Here is a 20,171-nt window from a genome sequence, read left to right as displayed (position 1 = left end):
ATTACTGATGTGGATGAGGGAGTTTATAAAAAGTGATTTCAAGCAAAGCACTCAACTCAGAAGCTAATGAAAACTCTGTCATTTGTCACTGCTAAAGGCCCAGAATAAGGCCACGAGAAACTTTCAAAGGAGATAAGCAACATTTAAGAATGAAAAAGGGAACTTTGTTTAAACTCACATTTCTTGCATTTGTTTCCTTCTTTTTCCATACTTTTCTTCAAGTTTTTTTTAGGTGAGAAAGTGATGGGAGAGAGAGAGAGATTTGTCACTAGCACTTTCGAAATGTGTTCGAGACAAGCCCACCGTCATGAAAGGTAGGTCTCACTGAGGGTAAACTATGATGCCTTGCTCAGAACCAGCATCCCCTGTGCTGGAATTCTTCATGTTTTTCAAACACTCTTCATGTGATTCTGAAGTTTTATCCACTGTATTTGGAATGTAACCTGATACCTTTCCAGCACATCATTTTGTTAAAAAATGCTTTTTTTGAGAATTTAGAGTATAATTAGACACTGCTCCTATATAACTATTGACTCATAAAAATTATATTCCAATGGTAAAGAAATTCTGTGATACTTGATTGTAATCAATCAGGAGTTCTACTAGAAAGATATTAGCCTTGGAAAGCTCTGCTGTATTTTGATTATGTGCCTGTATTTTGATTTACTTTTGCAACCTTACCATCCTTTCTCCATTTGGATGGTAGTCTCTGTTCCCCTCCCTCCCTTCTTCTTTCTTGCTCCAAGTCTAAATATGGGCTGCCTTGGGGCTATGAATTGTCAGGGGAGATAGTAGACACTGTTTTTCTCATTCCCAACACCAAATTCCAATCAGACTCATCACCTGACTGTCTCCCTCTTTAGGAATTTTGATGGCTCTAAATGTGTAGCTTTTCAAAGTCCTGACTATTTGGAGGTCATCTCTGAGGATATCCCCAGCTTTTTCTGGCTTTAGCACTCCTGCTCTGCAGCTGTGCCTCTGCCAAAGCAGAAGTACAAGGTATCAACACAAAGGCCAGCCTGGGTGCTTGCGTGCCACCGGGGCTTTGCCTTGACTTCAGATCTCACCTTCCGCAAGTCCTTAATTTTGTGCCAGTTCAGTTATGAATTTGGAAGGACTTTAAAAAGTGATTCATTATTTAGCTTGTTTCCATCAGGAAGGCTGATGAAGGCATCTAATGTGCCCATGCTGCTGCCTGTACCCTTGCCTTTTTTGTTATTCCCAGGCCAGGGGAGTCAAAAGACTGTCAATTAACTTCTCAATTCATGCTAAATGAATCCAGAAAATAAACCAACAGACCAAAAAGTGTTATAACAGTTTAATGTGGCAGAATGAAAAATACATTATAAGCGTAAAATTAGGGTGAATCTTGTATCCAACTGCCACAGAGGGCTCATGTACACGGAAAGGCAGGTTGGTGGCTCACCAAATTCAGCAGGATTTGAGTTTGGCAAGGAGTTTAGGATATCTAAAAGAAATGGTAAGCTGTTTTTATTTAAAATATTATTCTTCTGGGAAAAAGGCTGGAAAGCATTGACTATATCTGAGTGAGGGAATTTAAAGCACATGTATATTTTTTCTGCTAATTTTTTTCCCCAAACATCTACAACAAATGTTTTAGTTTTAAAAAAGAAAGGTGGCAATGTGGTCTTTTTACAAGGAGATGCATGATTTGACACACAGCGTTTGGAGAGTGGGAGGCAGTGTCTCCCTGAGGGCTTTAAAAGGTCAGTGTTTGGCTATAGAGCCCACAGTGCCGACAGGTACCCTTGGGGGAAAAAAAAAAGATAAAGGGGAATAATGGGGGGGATGAATTCAACTATGATATATTATAAGAACTTTTGTAAATATCACAATGTAACCCCAGTACAACAATAATTTTAAAAAATAATAAAAATTGTTAAAAAGATCCAATGGCTTATGGTAGTAAATGGTATGGAAAAGTATGGTGAACGAGGCAGAATGATTTCTAAGTGTTACAGGTCTAAATACTTGAAGATGGAAAATGAAAGCAGTTCTTCTGAAGACTGACAATGAGACAAAAACACTTCCTGAAATTGCCTAAGATTAAAAAATACATTTAAATTTTAATTAGGTTGATGAATAGGCTTAGTATGCTGCACACAGGAAAGTACAAGGAAAAAAGCAGGCTGTTCTTTAGGGTGCCCATGCTGATGTCAGCAAAGGACTTCCCTTACATAACCCATTTATTCAATTAGAAAACATTAGTGAGCACCCACTAAGTTCCAGGTGCTGTGGTGGATCCTAGGATCTACAGGTAAGATCCCTCAAGAATCTTCAACTCTTTGCAGGAAGACAGATTTGTACCTCTACTATACTGTGGCATGAGAGAAGCAGGTACAGTGAGGATAAAATCTTTTCATGAGTTCCCTATAGCAGTGTCCGCCCCCTACCCCCAATCTTCTGGCCAGATTATTAAGGACTGGTTTCTAGACTTGGTACCTGACCCAGATTCTCCAGCCCAAACACATGGGTTCACGTTTACTTGGTATGCACCGACTGAAAGCAAAGTAAACAATCCCAATTTTCTATTTCTTGAAAAAGAGGCTTTAACTAAATTTACTTTAGGGGAGACAGAGTGTCAGTTTGCAGTGGAAACATCTCACCCAGCACCTGAAGTGCTTGCACAGCTATCAACGAGTAAAATATTTGGGCTCCAAATGTGAGGAGAACTCAGATACCTGTGTTTTGAAGTACAGGAGATACAGACTGATGGCCTCTCATCCAGACACTTTCAGAAACTGCTTTGTCCGATAGATTCTGAAGACCTGAAAGGCTGCAATGCAAATGGCAGGTGGGTGTTTATTCGAGAACAGTCATGGGACACCACTGCTCCCCTTTCCAAAGCAGCTTGACGAAATAATGGGAGATAGTGAAGTCAGAGTGCAATGAGAAACAAACTCTTGCTTATCAGTTCATGACCTCTGCTTCCTTGGGTGTCTTCTAGAAAATCCACCCATCATGGAATTAAAAAGAGCATCCCAAAGAAGGAGGGCCAATCACATTCTCAGGACAAGAGTTTGAACTTGACAATAGAAACTGTAGGAAAGCAGAGGTCAGGACATGGAGCTGAAGCAGTGGCCTCATCATGGGCGAGATGAGTAAGAGAAAAAAACTAAGAAAAGAGCAAGAATAGACACAGGAGAGAAAAGCAGAGAGAAAGATCTTACAGTCCTGAGACATGGGGAAAGCAACCATCCTCCCTTTAGTCCTGAAAACATACATATCCATGAAATGACTGACATTTCCATAACAGACCACTTCTTCGCAAGGACCTTGGGTGGTTTGTTTTCTTTGCATTCTAAAGAGTCTGAACAAATCAGAATACAGTTGAGCAGAATAGTTTTATTAGTTAGCATAGCTATCACTTTAATGCTTCAGAGTGTAAACAAGTTCTTTTAGAGAAAATTAACAGATTACTGCAAAGCACATTGTAAAGAAAACACACTGCCGGCTATCATAACACCTAAACGGGAGAGGGGAAAATGGACTGCGTGCAGCTTGGTTTCTTAGGAAACCAAAGTACGTGTCACAGGGGACATTTTAAGCCCTCGTCTCTGGTGGGAATAACAGCTTGAGTGCTTTGAGTGACTACTGGCCTCAAAAATATTATGAAATCAGGTGCTCCCAATAGCAGCAGTAGTGGTATTAATTTAAGAGGAATTCATAACTCATGACAACAAGATAAGACCCTGTAACAGGTCTCTGCATTTTCCAAACTATGAGTTGATCTGATGGACTGAATATATCAGCTTTTGTTTTCTACCTACCAATACTAGAACAGTGTTTTTGTGCCTGAGTCATAGATGTGTTTACACAATCTTTTCCAATACTTACAGCTCATCTATTAAATGGTAATGGCCTCTTTCTTCAATAAAGACAGATTAGGCTTTTGCTTAGGAGATAAATCTTTAAACCGGTTTCTCATCTACAACATTCATCCATTATAGGTCTTGTGCCTTCTGAAAGATGAATAATTATAGTCCCTGAAGAGATTTGCTATATATATTGCTGTGGTAGTCATCAGATTTGAGGGAGGGCTGATAGGTGTGGGCAACAATGATAAAACGAACAGCCCTCTTGTCTGTCAGGCAGCAAAGTAAATTGGTGAGAACAGCCCTCATTACTGCAAGTTGAGTGGGTATGTGTGGCGTCCAATTTCTGGGCATGTACTCCTTCTCTCTGTGATAAAATAAATATGATGCCATAAAAACTTATCATAAATAAATTCATCTTATGAGTAAGTAAAAGAAAGATCAAACATGACTTACAGATGAGTTCATTTGGGGCCCAATTTTTTTTTTTTTTAACAAATAGTGTGCCTTTTAAACTAAATTAGCCATATTTTTTTTTTGTCACATTGGAAGTCTATATTCCTTGGGGAAAAATGGCAGATCAGAAATCAGAATCTAACAAGCTGTGCATAATAAACGTGTGGCATATGTTACGACTGAATTCATTCCTACTGTTTGCAGGATATACATTCTACCTAGAATTGCAGAAGTGCTTGTTATCTTGACAACACAGAGTCAAGGAGAGGGGATGACATGAAGAATGCTATATATAGCTCAAGATACTGTCCCCTGGGACAATGTCAGGATTCCTAGCAATAAATCCATGGGAATAAATTCAGGAATCACTAAGGCTTCAAATTACCATATCCCAATTATAGATTTCTTTAGCAGCCTCAGAGTCCTGTGGATTAATTTTATAAATTGTGGTTTCATTGCAATATACTTCTGTGAGAAAATGCAAGTTATAAAGCACTTAGGCCTACTGTTCCTTCAATAAATTTTTTGGATGATCCTATTCTAACAATTCTTACTGGTACAGCAAATCCTTCTCTTTCTATTTCAAAATCCCCAATTTCTTCTCTTTAAAATGTCTACATGATTTATTATCTTATTCTTCATTTGACAAATATTTATTGACTGCAAACTATGTATGTAGCATTATGCTAGACACAAGGAGAGATGTAAAGATGTATAATACATACTCCTAAGCCCTCTAGAAAATTAATCTTTCCCAGGACAATAAGACATACACAGATGAAAAGTGAAATATCAATACAGAAATTAAAATAATCCAAGGCTGTAAAAGAGATAACTCAAAGCAGTACATTTTGAAATGCCCCATAACTGATACTACAAAAATAAATAAAAGAATAAAAGAGGACTATGGAAGAAGCAATAATTTTCCAGGGCTTAGTGGTTAGAAAAATCTTTCTAGAAAAGGAATAGATTAAACTTGAAGAGATGAAGGAAGCAGCATGACCATGGCAAGGATATGGACAAGTGAGGATGGCATGTTGGGAGAAATGCACTGCTCTCCAGGCTGGAGACAGGTTAGCCTGGAGCAAGCAGGAAAGCAAGCTGAAGACTATACAGAGCACCCTGCTAGCAGTCTGTGCCTGGTTTTAATGATAATGGGTATCAGTGAAAGGTTTTTACCATTAAATCAATTTTATCCAAGTCAAGTTTAGAGATGCACAAATGTACATATTTTGTTTTGCCTTTCTTAATTTATTTCTTTATTTGACAAATAAAAATTATATGTATTTATGGCACATTCCAGAATGTTTTGAAACATGTACACATTGTGAAATAGCTAAATTGAGATAATTAACATATGTATCACCTCACATCTTTATCATTTTTGGGGGGATGAGAACACTTAGAACCTACTCTTTTAATGTAACTCAGATTACTCCAGAGCTACCTGCACACCCATGCTTATTGCAGCTCTTTTCACAACAGCCAAGTTATGGAAACAGCCAAGATGCCCCACTACTGACGAATGGATTAAGAAAATGTGGTATCTATACACAATGGAATTTTATGCAGCCATGAAAAAGAATGAAATCTTATCATTCACAAGTAAATGGATGGAACTGGAGAACATCATTCTCAGCGAGGTTAGCCTGGCCCAAAAGACCAAAAATCGTATGTTTTCCCTCATGTGTTGACTTTAGATCAAGGGCAAATACAGCAAGGTGATTGGACTTTGGTCATATGATAAGGCAAGAGCACACAAGGAAGGTATGAGGATAGGTAAGATACCCAAAAAACTAGATGGCATTTGTTGTCCTCAATGCAGAGAAACTAAAGCAGATACTTTAAAGTGACAGAGGCCAATAGGAGAAAGGGACCAGGAACTAGAGAAAAGGTTAGTTTGAGAAGAATTATCTTAGCAGGTAACACACATGCACAGGAAATCAATGCGAGTCAACTCCCTGTATAGCTATCCTTATCTCAACTAGCAAAAACCCTTGGTCCTTCCTATTATTGCTTATACTCTCTCTCCAACAAAATTAGAGATAAGGGCAAAATAGTTTCTGCCTGGTAGCAAGGGGGTGGGGGGAAGGAGGGGGCATGGTAGGAAAGGGGAGGGCAGGGGGAAGGTGGGGAGAAATGACCCAAACATTGTATGTACATATGAATAAAAGAAAAAAGTTAAACCACAAAAAAAGAACCTACTCTTTTAGTGATTTTCAAGACTACAATGCATTGTTACTAATTATAACTACCATGATGTGCAATAGGTCTCTTGAATTTATTTGCCTTATCTAACAGGAATTTTGTACCCTTTGACCAATATTTCCCTAGTTGCCTTCACCCCATGCCACTGGTAACCACCATTTTACTCCCTGTTGTCTGTGAGTTCACTTTTTTACATTCCACATAAAAGTGAAATTTGCACATTTTGAATGTACTTCTAAATGAGCTTTGAAAAATGGACATAATTATGTCACTACCATTGCTCCAAAAAGGTCTCTTGTAACCCCTTCTAGTAAATGCCTTCCACCTCCACGATACTCTACTCCTTACCTATCACTTGGCACTTTGAATAATTCCAGATTCAAGCTGACATATTTTCAAGTTGCTCCACTACAATTTCTATAGTTATAAACCTTTTTGAACAGAAGGGTAATTTTGAAATTTTGTAAAATATTTTCTTAGGTCTGAGCCTCTAAAATGCTATTGCAGTGTTAAACCACAGGCTGGTCTTTTTACTCCCCCTAGATTTTGAGCATGCTGTGGAGTCTGATGCCGTAGTTCTACCTTGCTCTGACTCACAACTTCCCAGAGGACATGCTAGGTTTCTTAATTGGTGTCATTATCAGCATTAAGCCCATTTAAAACTTCAGGTTAAATATGCTATACTGTGATTGGTCATACACTTACACCTCCTGTCACTTTCAAGACCCTGATAAGGGCTGAAGGGATGGCTCAAGTGGTAGAGACCCTGCCTAGTAAGCATGAGGCCCTGAGTTCAAACCCCAGAACCACCACCAAAAAAAAGACCTTGATAATTAAAATGAAAATAAGGAATAAGACCATATATATTAGTCCACAGGATAAAGAGAATGAGAGATACCAACAGATCGCAAGTTTCAACACATCTAGGAAGGACAGGAGGCAAATAGAGCTCCAGCAGCTGTCTTAGCAGAAGATGTCATATTTGAAAGAGCCTCAGGAGAAACCACTTTATCACACAATCTCTGACTTTCTTAGATTATTAGTCAGATACTACAGAAAAAGAAGGAGTGAGGGATAGAATTGAAAAAGACATGGGTTGAATTTCTATGTATAGACTAGCTAGAAGCCCCCTGGCTTGCTCTCTCTCACTCTCTCTTGCTCTCTCTTTCTTCCCTGCCCTCCGCCATACTATTCTGCCAGCAAATATGTACATCTACTCACTCTAACCTCAGCACCAGGCAGGAGATTCTTTTCTTAAGAACTCAGAGTAAGAATCTGTGAACTCAGGTTGGGTAGAGGAGCTGAACTGATGAAATGAAGTGAGACAGGGAGTACTGCATGGTGGACAGTTCTTGCCATGTTCACCTGCAGGACAATGACAGTGAAGTATACGACACATAGTTAGGAAACTCAAGGATTCTTCTCACAGAAACAAAATGGTCCCAGGGAACGAAACTCCAGAGCAGGACTTTTAGGCTCCACTTTCAAATCAGAAGGCCACTTCACGACCTGAGCACCCTGTAAAGAAGTGTTTCAGCTTTAAAACTTCATTTGTATGTAAAGACTCCCAGAGATTCCTCATTGCTTCCTGTTTTTATTAGAAATGGCCAGCCAAAGATTATTGTCATTTTAGTAAAGACTCCAACATGAATGGGAAAGACAAAAACAAGGAGGAAAGAGAACATGCAGACAATGGAAGAAAATTCTCCCTCCCAAAGTAAATATCCTTAGAAAGTTAAGAGAACATATCGCATTCATAAAACAAGAACAGTATGCTTTCAAAATAGAATACTTAAGAACCAGAAAGTGCTCTTAAAATAAAAAATTGGATAAAACCAAGAAATTCTCAGGAAGCAGAGATCAGGAGGATGGTGGCTTGAAACTAGCCAGGGCAAACAGTTCGTGAGAACCATCCTGAAAAAAACCATCACAAAAAAGGACTGGTGGAGTGGCTCAAAGCATTGGTCCTGAATTCAAGACCCAGTACTGTAAAAAAAAAAAAAAGAAGAAGAAGAAGAATCCAAGATGGCAGATAGAATAGGGAATCAGAATTCCTGAGCTCCATGACTTTAGAAACCACTTTGAGAGTAGCATTGATTCAGCTGCACACACTTAAATCCTTAAACAACAATAACAACTAAATGGCAGAAGTAACCACATATCTGTCAATATTAACACTGAATGTCAATGGACTCAAGTCTCCCATTAAAAGATACTTTTGGAAAACTAGATTAAAAAGGACAATCTGACAATCTTTTGTTTACAACAGGCCCACCTTATTCACAGAAATAAACACTGGCTTAGTATGAAAGGCTGGAAGAAGATTTACCAAGCTACTGGCCCCTGAAAACAGGCAGGAGTAGCAATACTTGTATCAGACAAAGTAGACTTCAAACTTACATTAGTCAAACAAGACAAAGAAGGTCACTTCATACTAATAAAGGGGGCAATACATCAAAAGGAAACAACAATTAACAACCTATATGCACCCAATGTCAGTCCACCCAATTTCATCAAACATACACTAAAGGACTTAAAAGCACATATAGACTCCAAAGCAGTGGAAGTGAGAGACAGTAATACCTCTGTATCAGCAAATACATAGGTCATCCAGACAAAAATCAACAAAGAAATCCTGGAACAAAATGCCACCATAGATCAAATGTACCTAACTGATGTCTACAGAATATTTCACCCTGCAACAGCACAATATACATTCTTCTCAGCAGCCCATGGAAATTTCTCCAAAATGACCATACCTTAGGACACAAAGCAAGTCTCAACAAATATAACAAAATATAAATAACCCCTTTCATTCTATCTGATCACAATGCAATAAAACTGGGACTCAACAACAAAAGCAGCTGCAGAAAATAAGCAAAAAATTGGAGGTTGAGAAACACATTGCTCAACCATCAGTGGGTCATAGAAGAAATAAGAGAGGAAATCAAAAAGGTCCTGGAATTTAATGAAAATGAAAATGCAACCTATTCAAACCTGTGGGACACAGCAAAGGCAGTCATAAGAGGAAAGTTTATATTAAAAACACAGAAAGATCTCAAATAAATGACCTAAGCTACATCTCAAACTCCTACAAAAACAAAAACAAGCTAAACCCAAAACAAGCAGAAGGAGAGAAATATAAAAATAAGGGTCAAAATTTATGAAATAGAGACCAAAAAAATATACAAAAATCAATGAAAAAAAAGCTGGTTCTTTGAAAAAATAAACAAGGTTGACAAGCTCCTGGCAAATTTAAAATGAGGAGGGAAAAGACCCAAATTAGCAAAATCAGAAATGAAAAAGGGGATATAACAAACACCAAGGAACTCCAGGAAATCATCAGGGACTACTTTGAGAACCTATATGCAAATAAACTGGAAAATCTAGAAGAAATGGACAAATTTCTAAATACTTATGACTATCCAAAATTGAACCAAGAGGATATTAATCACCTAAACAGGTGTGTAACACATAATGAAATTGAAGCAACAATAAAGAGTCTCCCAAAAATGAAAGTCCAGGAACAGGCCGATTCTCTGCTGAATTCTATTAGACCTTCAAAGAAGAGCTAATACCAACACTTCTTAAACTTTCCATGGAATAGAAAGGAAAGGAACACTGCCTAACTCATTTTATGAAGCCAGTATTACACTCATCCCAAAACCAGACAAAGACACTTCCAAAAAGGAGAACTATAGACCAATGTCCTTAATGAATATTGATGCAATGCAAAAATCCTTAATAAAATAATGGCAAACCGAATCCAACAATGTATCAGAAAGATCATTCACCATGACCAAGTCAGCTTCATCCCAGGAATGCAGGGGTGGTTCAACATACACAAATCATTAAATTTGTACAGAAGCAAAGACAAAAGCCACTTGATCATCTCAATAGATGCAGAAAAAGCCTTTGATAAGATCCAACACCATTTCATGATAAAACTCTGAGGAAACTAGGAATAAAAGGAATGTACCTCAACATTATAAAGGCTATTTATGACAAGCCTATAGCCAACATCATAAATGGGGAAAAACTGAAACCATTTCCTCCACAGTCAGGAATGAGACAAGAGTGCCCACTCTCTCCACTCCTATCAACAAAGTCCTGTAATTCCTATCCAGAACAATAAGGCAAGAAGAAGAAATAAAAGGAATATAATTAGGTAAAGAAGTAGTCAAACTATCCCTATTCACAGATGACATGATCTTATACCTCAAAGACCTGAAAAACTCCACTCAAAAACTCTTAGACAACATAAACAGCTTCAGCAATGTAGCAGGATACAAAATCAACTTACAAAAATCAGTAGCCTTTCTATATACCAACAATGAACAGATTGAGAAACAATATAGGAAAATAATTCCATTTACAATAGCCTCAAAAAAAATTAAATACCTAGGAATAAACTTAAGAAAGGTTGTAAATGACCTCTACAAAGAGAACTATAAACCATTGAAGAAAGAGTTCAAAGAAGACTACAGAAGGTGAAAAGGTCTCCCATGCTTATGGATTAGCAGAATCAACATATGTTCAATGCAATTCTTATCAAAATCCCAATGACAGTCATCAAAGAGATTGAAAAATCTACCCTAAAGCTCATTTGGAAACACTAAAGACCACAAATAGCCAAAGCAATACTGAGCAAAAAAAAGCAATGCTGGAGGTATCACAATACCTGACTGCAAACTATACTACAGAGCCATAGCAATAAAAATAGCATGGTACTGGCACAAAAACAGATATGAAGACCACTGGAACAAAATAGAGGACCTGAATATGAATCCACACAGCTAGGCTCATCTAATCTTTGACAAAGGTGCCAAAAATATATGATGGAGAAAAGACAGCCTCTTCAACAAATGTTGCTGGTAAAAGTGGTTATCTGCCTGTAGAAAACTGAACTAGATCCATGCCTGTCACCCTGTACAAGTGTCAACTCAAAGTGGATTAAAGACCTTAATAACAGACCTGAATCCTTGAAGATAGTTCAGGAAAGAGCAGGGAATATGCTGGAAGCAATAGGGATAGGCAAGAACTTCCTCAGTAGAACTCAAGTGGCTCAGCAACTAACAGAAAGGATTGACAAATGGGACTACATAAAATTTAAAAGCTTCTGCACAGCAAAAGAAACGGTCTCTAAATTGAAAAGGCCACCCACAAAATGGGAGAAAATCTTTGCTAGCTACACATCAGACAAGGGACTGATAACCAGAATATACAGGGAGCTCAACAATCTAAACTCCCCAAAATTCAATGACCCAATAAAGAAATGAGCAACAGAACTTTTTCAAAGGAAGAAGTCCAAATGGCTAAAAACCGCATGGAAAAATGCTCACCATCCCTGACCATAAATAAAATGCAAATCAAAACCACACTAAGATTCCACCTCACTCCTGTTAGAATGGCTGGCATCAAGAACACCACCACCAACAGATGTTGGTGAGAATGTGGGGGAGAAAAAGGGAACCCTCATACACTGCTGGTGGGAATGTAATCTAGTACAACCAGTATGGAGACTTCTTAAAAAACTAAAAATAAATCTGCCATAAGAACCAGCAATGCCACTCTTAGGGATATACCCAAAGGAATGCAACTCAATTTACTACAAAGGCACCTGTATACCTATGTTTGTTGCAACATTATTCCCCAATAGCCAAGCTAGTCAGACTCAGAATTCCAAAATTCGTAGGTTCTCTCTCCTATGCAGATTATAGACTTAAAACAAATGTGGTAATATTATTGGACATGGGTCACACACTAAGGAAAGACCACACATGGGAGGGAATGATAAAGGAAGGAAACCAAATACTTGAATGTGGCTGATGCGCTCACTGTATAGAAACAAATATAGTAGTCTTAAACTGGCAGAGGCCACTATGGGAAGGGGACTAGGAAGTAGTGAAGAGGTCTGGTAGAGATGAACTAGTTTGGGTTGTAATATATATATATGCATGGATACCACACTAGGAATCTCTCTGTATAGCTATCTTCACCTCAAACTAGCAAAGTCTCTATGTTTTTCTTATTATCTTTTATGTTTTTTCTTCTTTAAAATTGGAGAACAAGAGGGCAGAACAGGTTATGCCACAAGGTGGGGGCGGGGGAAGGTAACACAATGTATACACATGTAAGTAAATGCAAAAACTATAAAAAATTTTTAAGAAGGAAGCAGATGCATAGTTCAGTATTAGACATTTAAAGGACATTAATATTCGATGGTTTATATGTATTATTAACACTGCAACTCACAGTAAGCAAAAAAGTTCTAAATGTCTTATTAAGAAAAAAAAAAAGAAAAGAAAAAGAAATTTTCCCAGAGAATAATATAAAATGTCAAAGAGAGGGGGAAAAAAAGAAGAAAAAAGTTTCAAACCAGGAAGTACAAACCTCGGTACCACCCAAAAATTAAAATAAAACATTTAAAACTTATATAAGGACAAAGTAAGTGGCAATCAATAAATTCAGGTTGGGTGTACACAAAATTCAAGTTAGAAATTAAATAAAATAAGGAGGCAAAGGTGACTTTAAATAAGTAGGTTCAAAATGAACCTGAGTAGAAGTAATATGGAATGTAAATCTGTAAATGCACAGGTGTGCACACATGCACAGGTGAGTGTGCACAGCAGGAGAAGTCAGTAAGAACAGAGAAGGAAGAATTACACTGTATCCAGAGGTCCTATTGCTGCTTTCAGGAAATGTCCTTCAGGTAATCAATGAATGTGTTTGTTTGATTGGTTGGTTGGCTGATTGGTTAGCTGGTTGGTTGGTTGGTTGGTTGGTTAGCTGGTTGGTTGGTTGGTTTACCAGTTGACTGTAAGATGAGAACTCTGCTAGTTCTGCCATATGGCCTGTGGTGTTTTGTGCCTGCTTAGACGCAATCCTGAGTGCAGAGCCCTTGCATTGAGGCTTAAGGAGTCTGGTGGCATTTTAAAGTCAGTAGATGTGAGAGTTTCCTGGGGTCCATATTCTAACCCTTGTCTGTTGTCATGTCTGGAGCTGAGTTGTGTAAAGTAGACCAAGTGGAATGCAGTTCAAAAGCTAACCATTTTAAAGCCTCCACATGTTGCTTCCGCCCACTGAAAGGGTTTCCGCAGAGAGGACATGAGACAGTGAGGCTCCCTGCTGATTTTAAGAAGCCAGATGATTCTCTGTCTTTCTTTTTTTTTTTTTGAGCAGAAATGAATTTTTTTTCTTTTATTCATTTATGCATACAATGTTTGGGTCATTTCTCCCCCCTTCCCCTCACCCCCTTCCTTACTCCCCCCACCCCCCGCTCCTCTCCCTCCCACCCCCTCTCTACCAGACAGAAACTATTTTGCCCTTATCTTTGATTTTGTTGGAGAGAGAGTATAAGCAATAATAGGAAGGACCAAGGGTTTTGCTGGTTGAGATAAGGATAGCTATATAGGGAGTTGACTCACATTGCTTTCCTATACATGTGTGTTACCTTCTAAATTAATTCTTCTCAAACTAATCTTTTCTCTAGTTCCTGGTTCCCTTCTCCTATTGGCCTCTGTCACTTTAAAGTATCTACATTAGTTTCTCTGCATTGAGGACAACAAATGCTATCTAGTTTTTTTGGGTTTCTTGCCTATCTTCATACCTCCCTGTGTGTTCTCACTTTATCATGTGATCAAAGTCCAATTCCCTTGTTGTGTTTGCCCTTGATCTAATGTCCTCATATGAGGGAGAACACATGATTTTTGGTCTTTTGGGCCAGGCTAACCTCACTCAGAATGATGTTCTCCAGTTCCATCCATTTCCTTGCAAATGATAACATTTCATTCTTTTTCATGGCTGCATAAAATTCCATTGTGTATAGATACCACATTTTCTTAATCCATTCGTCAGTAGTGGGGCATCTTGGCTGTTTCCATAACTTGGCTATTGTGAATAGTGCTGCAATGAACATGGGAATGCAGGTCCCTCTAGAGTAACCTGTGTAACATTCTTTTGGGTATATCCCCAAAAGTGGTATTGCTGGATCATATGGTAGATCTATGTTTAGATTTTTAAGACGCCTCCAAATTTTTTTCCAGAGTGGTTGTACTAGTGATTCTCTGCCTTTCAAAAGTTTAGGTGGAAGGTGCAGTGAGAGTGCTATTCTGCAAAAATATTTACCTTTTTTTATTTTTCTTTTTTTTCTCTTTCTGTGAACTGCTGTCACTGATTGTTGTTATTTGTTGTTAAGATTTGGGACATGGAGAAAAATTTTTCTAATATTCTTTGATTCACTCAGCACAATGTCATGGGAATGACAGATTAGACCAGGACAGAGGTGGAACAGAAAGAACACAGGGATTTTGAAGGCACTGGGCTGGGAACTGGACCAGACCACTAAGGAGGATGCTAGAAGGGATTGTTAGCAGGAGCTGGGCCCAGACGCCTGGGTTCCAGTCCTGGCTGTGAATGCAGGCAAAAGATCTGACATGTTTGCAAAATAGAGATAATTATTCATGTTGCGGTATTATTTCAAAGATAGCATGTGTCACTTGTAAATGTAAGAAATTATAAAAGTGTAATATATTATTATTATCACTCATATCATAACACCTTATAAAATGCAATTAGTATGATACACAAGACACAATTATTTTATATAAAAATGCATACCATATAGTTCCATTTTTAGAGTTACATTTCTCAACATGTAGACTACTAAGCTATTGCTATCATATAACTGGAATCTCTAAGATGACAGCTCTTGATTGTACACTTGGAACAAAGACCAATTTCTCAGCTGAGGTAGCCACCAAGTAGTGAAAAACCCTGGGTATCCTTAGGATCCATGACTCAAACTGTCTTAACTCTGCCACTCCTTGCTGTGTCCCCTGGTCAAGTGTAGGCCTGAGTCTTCACATACACACAACAAAGGCATTACATGGATAGTCATGAAGGTTTACAACCTACCCGGAAATTGCTTCTCTTATGAAGCATGTGTGTTGGGCACAGCAACCATGTTAGGTATCTATTTTTGCATAATAAATTATCTGAAACATAGTAGCTTAAGCAACATCTGTCATCTTACTGTTTCTATGTGTCAGGAACCCAGGCTCTGCTTAGCTGGAGTCCTCTGATGTAGAGTCTCTTGCAAGGTTGCATCAAGCTTTTAGCCAGGCTGTAGCCATCACCAAGCTCACTCATATGTCTGTTGTCAGCATGCACTGCCTCAAGAGCTCTTGGATGGAGCACCTCAAGTCCTTGCTGGCTGCTGGTGACACCCATTCCCTCCACATGGACTTCTCCAAAGGGCTACTAAAAACATGGCAGCTGGCATTCCCCAGAGTGAGGAGAGAGAGAGAGAAAGTTGACCAAAATAGAAGCCACAGTCTTTTTATAACTAAATCTCAACAGTGACATGCTATTGCTTTTTCCAACTCTATTCATTACAGCAAGACAATAAGTCTACCTCATGATCGAGGGAGGGCGAATGTAGAGCGAGGCAAGGATCTGTGGGGCATCTCAGAGTCTGCCAACCACAATAAAAGGGAGCATAATCAGGCAACTACCTTAGAGTTGGAATCATGCAGGATTGTTATTCACTGGTGTACTCAAACAGCAAACATTCATTGCTGTCCATAACAATGCTTTGTTTTATATATATATATATATATATATATAAAATATATATATATATATATATTCTGAGGCAGCAAAGACACCAGCTGAGAAGATCCTTGCCCCCATCTGCTTACATTTCTTCCCAGTAAAGCGAGGGTAGGCAGCTACCAGAAACTCGTGGTTTCTCTTCTCAGCTCTGTGAGCCCAGGAGAACCCTGCTAATGCCATGATTCCAAAATACTTTTCTGTTAAGAACCACTAACAAGAAAAAGACTAAGACTTGTCTATAAGGACTATAGTAAAATGTAGAAACAGGGAGACCATAAGAGGGTCCTCCTGCCCCCAGACCCAGAAGTGCTCCCCAGAGTGGCTGTTCCTGAGAAATGTTACTGGAAGAAGTGAGAGCTGTATAATGTCACATTCTGATAAGGAACCAGCAATGGCTGCCTCCAAAATGAACACTTCCGGTCCAGCTGGTCTCCCTCCACTTCTATTTAGTTTAATGTTGTGCATGTAGAACATGTTTAACAAACTGTTAACTTCAAAAGTAAAATAAAAAGAGATACAAAGTATACAGTATACTCAACTAAGAATATTCTTTGAAATCTTCCCAAAAGAAAGAAGGAATTTATATTTGCTTTAAAGTTTTGATACTAATCCCTGGTGGTGAGAGGGTAGCATGGACAGGAGACTAGCCCCTTGTGTGAAACACACCTACCCCAGAAAAGGGCAAGAACTGTTTATTTCTTCAATTTTTATCATCTATAGCCTTTGGTGTTTTCTGCCTCTTTTTATCTTTTTTGATGCTAAAACTCAAGGGGTAAGTGGTGTCTTCATCAAAGGCAGAGTACTGTGTGTTGTGATCTCATGTTAGCTGTCACTCAAAGGAACTCTGCATGACAAAAATGTCTCCAAATAGGTCAAACCATGTCCTCCAAAAATTCATGCCCACTCAGAACCTCAACATGTGACATTATTTGGAATTAGAGTCTTTGCATATATAACTAGTTAAGGATCGTGTGGTAAAGTCACCCTAGATTTAGGGTGGGTCCTAAATCCAATGACTGTGGCTCTTATGAAGAAAGGACACCAAGCCATAAAGAAGGACATGTGAAAACAGAGGCAGAGAATGCAGTTATGCCCACTGTAGTGTTGTGATTTATAAAAAGCAATATATACTTTGATCTTCCTCCTTAGTTCCTGGAAGAGAACCTCTAACCACTTTGACCCTGAAAATAAAGGTTTCAGGAAAATATTTTGTTCTTATATTTTGTCTTATATCCTGGTACTTCTAAACCCTTGGAATTTCCTGGCTGATAGGAGCATCTTTTGTTCTAATGAAACTGTTTCTGGTGGATTCCTGGGTAGCAGCTGGTCAGGAAGATCAAGCTGATCTTAGACGTCTGATGATTAGACGCTTGGAACTTTCAGCTCCATCCCCCATACTCCAGAAAGAAGAGATGGATTGGAGAATGAGTTAATAATCAATCTTGTCCACATGATGAAGCCTTCATAAAAAATTATTGAACTATGATTTGGGGAGCTTGCTGGTTAGTGAACACATGCTCATGGTTTGATGTACCCCAACTCCATAGGAACAGAAGCTCCTGCACTCTGACCCTCCAGGCCTCACCCTATGTATCTCTTCATCTGGCTGTTCGTCTAGATTCTGTGTCATAGCCTTATTAATATAAAAGCTAAGAAACATAAATAAAATTTCCCTGAGTTCTACGAGCCTCATTAGCAAATTAATCAAACCCAAGAAGATGGGTCACAGAAGCCTCCAATTTGTAGCCAAGTTGAACAGGAGCTGTGACTTGCGATTGGTGTATAAAATTAGAAGGAGGCTTGTAGGATAGAGGCTTCAATTTATGGTATCTCCAGAGAGATAATGTCAGAATGGAGTTAAACTGTAGGACGCGTAGCTGGTTCACAGACTTGCTTGATGTGGAGGAAAACCCTACACACATCTGGTTACAGATGGGTTCTGTGTTGGATATGTGTTAAACAGTTTGGCTTTTCCTATCTCTTATACCTTCATGAGCCAAGAAATGCCTAGAGTCACCAAAAGCTAGAAGAGACAAGGAGGTATTCTCTCCCCTACAACTTTAGCGGGGTAAGAAGCCCTGAGGACACCTTGATTTCAGACTTCCAGCTTCCATAACTATGAGAAAAGAAATTTCTATTGTTTTAAACCACCAAGTTTGCAACAATTTGTTACAACAGCCCTAGGAAACTGATCTAGCCCCCCAAAACCTGTAGAACTATGAGTAACCCCCAAACCAGATGCCTCAATAATTATTTCCCTCTTAATATGGGAGCAAAATGTTTAAGTTCTCCCACACTCCAGATTGGTTTCTGCTTTGGGAAAATTGTATGTGAGAGGAGAAGGAGAATAGAAAAGTGACGTGTTTGAAATGCTTTGGTTCTGTGACCAAGGGGGTCTCCTAGTTGTATCGTGTCTTGCTACTCCTGGAAAGGGCTTTGCCCAGGCAAGTGCACATGATTCCTTAGAGTTAGACAGGGTAGTAAGATCACAGGGCCAATATGTTCCAGGTAGACCAAGAGGGCTGTAAGTGTTGAGAGAGTTGTTCTTCTTCCACATAAATTGAAAAATTGCAGATTCTACAAGGCGGCATTTGTTTAGATGTGAAATAGTTGGTTCTGATACTGGACAACAGGATCTGATGGCATAGAAACAGCAAAAATGAGACCAAGCCACATATTACAAACAAGACAGGAAAGACTTCTTTATTGGAACCTCAACTCAAGTCCGTGGACTTGAGCCAGCAGGATCTAGCACTGACCAGAAGTGACCAGGCTGCTTGTTTGAACAAAGAGAACAGCAGGCTTTTATTGACTCCTTTGGAGGGTAGGCTGAAGTTTGGAAATTATCCTTTAGTCATGGGCATGGTTTCAAAAGACATTCTCTGTGCACAGTCATCCTGGCTTTGAACTTGGGGGGCTAATTGGCAGTTAACTTTGTTTAGGAAATGCTGAGTCACAACTGGCATCCTCAGTCTTGTTAAAAGACTTTAGTGCTTGAGTCAGGAACTCCTGTTGGATAAACTTTTGAATAAATATTCTGGCCTCATTATTCGGTGGGAGACTTATGAGAAGGCTGAGGAACTGTGGGCACTTGAATTGGTGAGAAAACACAAGGATGGTGTAGAAAAAACACATAGTCACACTAACAGGCAATAAGCCAAGTTAACCCTGTATCAAAATATCTCAAATGATCAACATGTTTACATGCAGAGCTAAGGTAGAGTCTGACTCAAAGGTTTTGAGGCAGAGAAAAAGATAGGCGTGATAGGAAGACAGAGATGCCAAGTCTTACATCCCATTTTAGTCACCCATCAGATATTTACAAGCACTAGTAAAGAGTCAATGTTTTTAGTAAAAGCGGCCTTCAAATTTCTTCGAAGTTACTTAGGCAACTGTTATCATAACCCACATGTCAAAGGTGTTATCAAAGCTGGTGGTATTACTAATAATGAATTACTGTGTGACCTCCAAAATTAGTGATTTTTAAAACAGCCAAGAGCAAGTGAAGCTAGAGGGCTTATTTAGGTTTTGTTTTGTTTGTTTTCAACAACAAGTCCCCCTTGGTTTGGTTTATAATTTGTGTAGTCCCTACTAGTTTTAGCTTGATTTAGTCACAGGAAGCTCATAGTTTATAAACATTGTAGCCTGTGGTCTACTCTGGAGTTTTAGACAAAGCTGTTGAAAGCATGCTTTGAACAGGTAACAGGATAGGGATGCAGAGTTTATTTGCCTTTTGTCCCCTTGCTATGGTCCCAACCTATCGTAGTACTACTATGTATGTGATCACAGAGATGAAGAGGAAGCTAACTGGGCAGTTACATGAATGAGTCAGGGATGGTGCTAGACGAGTGGCCAGGGGAGGGAAGAGAGGAGACAGGCTATGCTGTTTAGGCACACAATCCTGGATGCTGGAATATAGCTCTGAGGGTGAACCTCTTCTTTTTCCTCACTGGGTGATCTTCAGTAACTTTACATGTTTCTAATCTCCAACTGAGGTAGTGATACTACCTACCTTACTTCGCAATTGTGAGAATTGATGGAGCAACCTGGACAGTA

This window comes from Castor canadensis, chromosome 1 (genome assembly GCF_047511655.1).
Source record: "Castor canadensis chromosome 1, mCasCan1.hap1v2, whole genome shotgun sequence".
Taxonomy (NCBI): domain Eukaryota; kingdom Metazoa; phylum Chordata; class Mammalia; order Rodentia; family Castoridae; genus Castor; species Castor canadensis.
Note: the sequence above shows the minus strand (reverse complement) of the source record.